Source organism: Hydractinia symbiolongicarpus, chromosome 9 (assembly GCF_029227915.1).
Source record: "Hydractinia symbiolongicarpus strain clone_291-10 chromosome 9, HSymV2.1, whole genome shotgun sequence".
Lineage (NCBI taxonomy): Eukaryota > Metazoa > Cnidaria > Hydrozoa > Anthoathecata > Hydractiniidae > Hydractinia > Hydractinia symbiolongicarpus.
In genome coordinates this window covers 8,876,290-8,882,904 of record NC_079883.1, presented here as the reverse complement: position 1 = coordinate 8,882,904, position 6,615 = coordinate 8,876,290, and the positions used below count along the sequence as shown (strand labels likewise).

At 40.3% G+C, this 6,615-nt stretch overlaps 4 non-coding genes across 4 annotated transcripts; 2 read left to right on the top strand and 2 right to left on the bottom strand.

The window, feature by feature from the left end:
* The first annotated feature begins 515 nt into the window (after positions 1-515).
* On the top strand, positions 516-634 carry LOC130661357 (5S ribosomal RNA). The gene has a single exon (XR_008988550.1). It is a non-coding gene; the product is annotated as a 5S ribosomal RNA (ribosomal RNA).
* A 328-nt stretch (positions 635-962) lies between these two features.
* On the bottom strand, positions 963-1,127 carry LOC130659786 (U1 spliceosomal RNA). The gene has a single exon (XR_008986991.1). It is a non-coding gene; the product is annotated as a U1 spliceosomal RNA (small nuclear RNA).
* A 185-nt stretch (positions 1,128-1,312) lies between these two features.
* On the bottom strand, positions 1,313-1,504 carry LOC130660839 (U2 spliceosomal RNA). The gene has a single exon (XR_008988036.1). It is a non-coding gene; the product is annotated as a U2 spliceosomal RNA (small nuclear RNA).
* Positions 1,505-6,366: 4,862 nt separating this feature from the next.
* On the top strand, positions 6,367-6,485 carry LOC130661345 (5S ribosomal RNA). Its single transcript, XR_008988538.1, has one exon. It is a non-coding gene; the product is annotated as a 5S ribosomal RNA (ribosomal RNA).
* Positions 6,486-6,615: the final 130 nt, after the last annotated feature.

Below are 6,615 nucleotides of genomic sequence, written 5' to 3'. Positions count from 1 at the left end.
GGACTTCAATTTCCAGTCGGTAGAGTGCATAGATTCCTTCGTAGAGGGCACTATGCTAACCGAATTGGATCTGGAGCACCAGTTTACTTAGCAGCCGTCTTGGAATATTTATCTGCTGAGATATTGGAGTTGGCTGGTAACGCAGCAAGAGACAACAAAAAAGCTAGGATTATTCCAAGACATTTACAATTGGCTGTTCGTAATGATGAAGAATTAAACAAACTTTTGAGCGGTGTAACCATTGCAGCTGGTGGTGTTTTGCCAAACATTCAAGCTGTCTTACTCCCAAAGAAGAACGACAAAGGACAGAAGAAGTAAACCGCTACACTCAGAAAACAACGGCTATTTTTATAGCCACACATCTTTAAAAAAACATTGTTTTTTTCACAAAACTATAACCTTAAAGTCTAATAGATAATCCATGCATACGCCTTGTCCTAAGTAACTCAAAGAAATTAAATAAAAAAATTTGATCACAACGTCAAAATAAATTGCACGTATTTGCACCTACTAATGTCTACGGCCATACCACGATGAACACACCCGTTCTCGTCTGATCACGGAAGTTAAGCATCGTCGGGCCGGGATAGTACTTGGATGGGGGACCGCCTGGGAACTCCCGGTGTCGTAGGCTTTTCATTTTCATTTGCTGTGATATATTTCTTGTTATAACAATTAAGGAACGTGGCGGTTGTTGAAAGTGTTTCCTATGACATTTTCCTACGACATTTTCAGGTGATAGTACGAGAAAAAAGAGCTTTCAAATGCATACAAACTCGATCTATTGCCGATCATCCAATAACCCTGACGGAATGGCAAATAAAATAAAATTCCGCCGCCTTCCGAGGACTTATATCGCAATCACGTTTCGTAACAGCCAAGCGAGGTTTTACCTTAGCGTTTAAGTCACCACCGACATTTGGCCGCGCAACTTTTCTAAGCTCATTCATTTTGACTTAAGGAGGGGGCGAGCGCGGACGCAGGCCCCCACTACCAGAAATTGTACGGTCGAGTTACTGACGTTTGCAGTAATCGCAGAGGTCAGCCCAAGCGTAGTGCAATGCAAGAGCCTCACTCTGGAAGAAAACCCTCATTGATCAGTCTTTACTTCCCCGTCAGGTAAGTATGAGTTGGAACTGCACCGTAGCATGAGGGTACCCTTCAAAGTTTGTTAATGCTTGTGGCTTGAGTGTGTTATAAACTGCCGTGTCGCGGGGCATAGGCTGTATTCTCCCCCAGTGTACGCGTTTTGTTCCCGCCGTAGACTATGCAGAGTGCCGTCGGAAAGAGGACTGCTATTATTCTTTTATTGCTTATGTGGGCCGCCATCGGTAATAGTGCAACACCAAGGCAACCCGTGGTCACGGCGTGAATGAATCCACCTCCATGACCCAAGGCCAAAAATCAGATTAATATACTGACCATTCAGAGAATGGCCTACCAGATATTAAACTGATAAGAACAGATACTACACTTGATCTTAGCCATTAGGCCGAGAAGCGATAAAGAACAAGCGTTGCCATGATAGGCATCGTCCACACACCGTAACTGCTTGTGGAGCATGTCACGTTACTGTAAAGCTTACAACTGTCACCGCGTACGGATGGACGGCGACATAGTAAAAATCACGGCTGTTGATTTAGCCGTAGGATGGAGAGCGACTGTAGCGAGTGGATGGTAACTTACATGAATGCTAACAAAGGCGACGATACTAAGTGCGTGATATTACTTTCCAATATGTCTGCGTACATTCCGTTTATCAACGCATTACGCCAGAACGTGCGCGCGCGTTACACAGTAGACCATGCAGCCGAAATGCGACAGTGCGACCCTGCCAGGAGTCGAACCTGGAATCCCCTGATTCGTAGTCAGATGCCTTATCCATTGGGCCACAGGGCCATGCTTATGACTTCGCCCCATCGTCATTTTGGCTTGCGCATTCGTTTTACTTACGACAGAATTCTTCGTGTTTGTAGCCATGAAAGAAAGGGACTTCTGTGAGTGAATTTTTTTACTGTGGTCTAATAAAAAAGTCGAAACGCAGTGCCCAATATATGAATTGCTCCTAATAGCCGGAAACAGGCCGTGTCGATGATGTAGGCCGACATACGCAACGCAAACCAAAGAACGCTTTATGAAAATCCTAACACGAGCGCGGAAGAAGCCCAAATTAACAGACTAGATGTAATGCTGAAGACCTCAAACTCCAGCAGCTTCTCTTGCAGACTATTGCGTCGTACTACAAATAAAAATTAACATGCTTTCGCATAGTCGCGGCACCCAAAACGGACATTATACGATGTACAGAAACACACATTTCTGTTTTCGCGCCAAATCAATTCCCGGGAGTGGTACTTTTACGTCCGCATACTTCGCACCGTCTTAAATTATATCTCATTTACACGGTAATGTTTAGTATACTTCTACTGTGATAACAAGCATCGTTTATCGTTGGATTGTTGTAAGAAAACATTAAAAATGAGTGAAGCAGCTTCTCCAAAGAAAATCGCACCCAAGAAGAAACCTGCTGCAAAGAAGACAGCTGATCACCCTAAATATGTGGACATGATCAAGGCTGCTATCGCTACCCTAAAGGAACGCGGTGGTTCATCTCGCCAAGCTATTACAAAATTATTCATGCAAATTACAAAGTTGCTGAAAACTCAGATCATCATCTGAAAATGGCTCTTAAACGAGGAGTAACATCAGGCGATTTGATTCAAACTAAAGGCACTGGTGCTTCTGGATCATTCAAGCTAGGTCAGGTAAAAAAAGAAAAACCTAAGAAAAAGGCCGCAGCAAAAAAGCCAACGGCAAAGAAGCCTACTGCAAAGAAAAGTACACCAAAAAAGAAGCCAGCAAAGAAGAGCACGCCAAAGAAAGCAGCAAAGAAGCCTGCCACAAAGAAAGCCTCGGCTAAGAAACCAGCAGCTAAGAAACCCACAAAGAAGCCTGTTGCTAAAAAACCTGCAGCAAAGAAGGTCAAAAAGACTCCCAAAAAGGCAGCAAAGAAGACCGCAAAAAAATAATTTGTGTGTATCTGGCTATTACATTAACAAACGGCTATTTTTATAGCCACACATTTACAAAAAAACATTATCTTGGTACAAAGTTAAACTTGTTTAAGTCACTTAAACAGTTAAAAAAGAGTAAATTTAAGATTAGATTCCCTAAGTTTAAGTATTTTCGTTTTTAAATTTCTTATTTTCTTGCTTTTACTTTTCTTGCCCTTCATATTTTTAACATTGTCAAACTTTATGTAGCATAAAATTTTTATGTAGCATAAAATTTAAACAGAAAGCAGGACAAAGTTTGATATAAAAAGCTAGCCGTAATATTTTTTATGGATGTGTGGCTATAAAAATAGCCGTTTTTTGTTTGGTAAGATGCTTAGGCACGTTCCCCACGAATTCTTCTTGCCAACTGGATGTCTTTAGGCATGATTGTAACTCGTTTTGCGTGAATGGCACACAAGTTAGTATCCTCGAACAAGCCAACAAGGTACGCTTCAGAAGCCTCTTGCAGAGCCATAACGGCTGTGCTCTGGAATCGCAGATCTGTTTTGAAGTCCTGAGCAATTTCTCGCACAAGACGCTGGAAAGGCAACTTGCGGATCAAGAGCTCGGTTGACTTCTGGTATCTTCTGATTTCTCTGAGAGCAACTGTACCAGGTCTGTAACGATGTGGTTTTTTCACTCCTCCAGTAGCTGGTGCGCTTTTCCTCGCAGCTTTAGTGGCGAGTTGTTTTCGTGGAGCCTTTCCTCCAGTAGATTTACGTGCAGTTTGCTTTGTACGAGCCATATTTTAAGAAGTCGATGTAGTACGGATACACAAGACGGTCTAAAATGCACTATCGCGCCAAAGTTTTATTTCTCATATTGATTGACAGCTAAGGTTCAAAACAAACCATTTGATTGGTGCTAAGAAAGTAATTTCTGATTGGCTGCATAATGACATTACGCTCATTACTTTAACATTTTTATAAAATCTGTGTTTTTTGGCTACGGGAAAACGGCTGTATCTTCTGATACACAAAAGCTTTTGACTTTTTTTTTTTTTAGTAAGTAGCAGAAGGTTTGGCGAATTCCAACGATGCCAAATTTATTGCCTTACTGAAACATTAAGACCACGAATTTTTAAAAAAACTACAGTTTTACTTAAAAAAATGTACAAAATGTTCGGAACATTTTGTAATGACGCAACTCTATTGGTTAATTAGGGTGTTTCCACGAGCAGTAGGTAATTTTATGGCCTCTTTTTAAAGCTGTCTGAATTCTGTTAACTCAAACGTTGTTTTTGTACTCGTTCTGTACGCAACTATATCAATATGTCTGGACGCGGAAAAGGAGGTAAAGGATTGGGAAAAGGAGGTGCTAAACGTCACCGAAAAATTCTTCGTGATAACATTCAGGGAATCACAAAACCTGCTATTCGGCGTCTTGCTCGACGAGGTGGTGTCAAACGTATCTCTGGCCTTATCTATGAGGAAACCAGAGGTGTACTGAAGGTTTTCTTAGAGAATGTTATTCGTGATGCTGTAACCTACACAGAGCACGCTAAACGCAAGACCGTTACCGCTATGGATGTTGTTTATGCCTTAAAACGTCAAGGAAGAACTCTTTACGGATTCGGAGGTTAAGCGTTGTCATTGCTCAACAAAAACGGCTATTTTTATAGCCACAAATCTTTTAAAACATTACTTTGTGCACGCTTCCAAATTACACAATGTGTAAAGTCTTGTCACAGTTACATTTATTGCTATACGATACTATGTCATATATGACACAAAAAAAATTTAGAAATACTTTGTAGGGTTAATTTGCCTGGGAGTGTTTCCGTGAAAAGCTGGGTTAAGTTAAATGTAAGCAATAACATGGATCAATGTACTTGTCTTTTCTGCAAGTACAGCTAATAATACGTATGAAAAGTGAAGCTAATCCACACACACATGGGGAAGTATTTTAAATGTAGGCTAGTGTTCTTAAGCACATTATTTAGAAGTTTTATTAACTTCGGTTAACTTGTAGTGACGCCAAGTAAATGTTTTTTTAAAGATGTGTGGTCTTAAAAAAGACCGTTTGTGTTTGGTAGACGTTGGTTTACTTGCTGCTTGTGTATTTTGTGACGGCTTTTGTTCCTTCACTGACTGCGTGTTTTGCAAGTTCTCCAGGCAAGAGAAGACGTACTGCGGTTTGAATTTCACGAGAAGAGATGGTCGACTTTTTGTTTTGAAGAGCCAAACGCGAAGCTTCGGAAGCAATGCGCTCAAAGATGTCGTTGACAAATGAGTTCATGATGCTCATAGCTTTGCTTGAAACTCCGACATCTGGGTGAACTTGTTTCAAAACATTGTAGATGTAAATAGCATAACTTTCCTTTCTCTTTCTCTTGCGTTTCTTTTCACCAGTTCCACCAATCTTTCCTCCTTTTTTGCCGGCTCTTTTTTCACCTTTCTTGGCTACTTTAGGTGCCTGTTTTCCTCCTTTAGCTGCTGCGTCAGACATGGTTAAAAATTTTTGCTACTTAACTTGTAAATAAGCATTAAACTGCAAGTCAAAACTTTTTGTTTATAAGTAAAAAAATCGGATCGAATTCGATCCGAAAACGCCGATACGCAATTTAATTGGTTAAAAAAAAAATCTTTTGTTTAATACTTAATTATGATTGGTTAAAAAAACATGATTTCGATCCTATTTTTATGATGAAAAAACGAGTAAAGTTTATTTCGTTAACACTTACGTTAAATATTCGTACGTTTTTGTATTAACTTACAAATCAAATCGCAGTTATGTCTGGACGTGGAAAAGGTGGAAAAGCTAAGGCTAAAGCCAAGACAAGATCCTCAAGAGCTGGACTTCAATTTCCAGTCGGTAGAGTGCATAGATTCCTTCGTAGAGGGCACTATGCTAACCGAATTGGATCTGGAGCACCAGTTTACTTAGCAGCCGTCTTGGAATATTTATCTGCTGAGATATTGGAGTTGGCTGGTAACGCAGCAAGAGACAACAAAAAAGCTAGGATTATTCCAAGACATTTACAATTGGCTGTTCGTAATGATGAAGAATTAAACAAACTTTTGAGCGGTGTAACCATTGCAGCTGGTGGTGTTTTGCCAAACATTCAAGCTGTCTTACTCCCAAAGAAGAACGACAAAGGACAGAAGAAGTAAACCGCTACACTCAGAAAACAACGGCTATTTTTATAGCCACACATCTTTAAAAAAACATTGTTTTTTTCACAAAACTATAACCTTAAAGTCTAATAGATAATCCATGCATACGCCTTGTCCTAAGTAACTCAAAGAAATTAAATAAAAAAATTTGATCACAACGTCAAAATAAATTGCACGTATTTGCACCTACTAATGTCTACGGCCATACCACGATGAACACACCCGTTCTCGTCTGATCACGGAAGTTAAGCATCGTCGGGCCGGGATAGTACTTGGATGGGGGACCGCCTGGGAACTCCCGGTGTCGTAGGCTTTTCATTTTCATTTGCTGTGATATATTTCTTGTTATAACAATTAAGGAACGTGGCGGTTGTTGAAAGTGTTTCCTATGACATTTTCCTACGACATTTTCAGGTGATAGTACGAGAAAAAAGAGCTTTCAA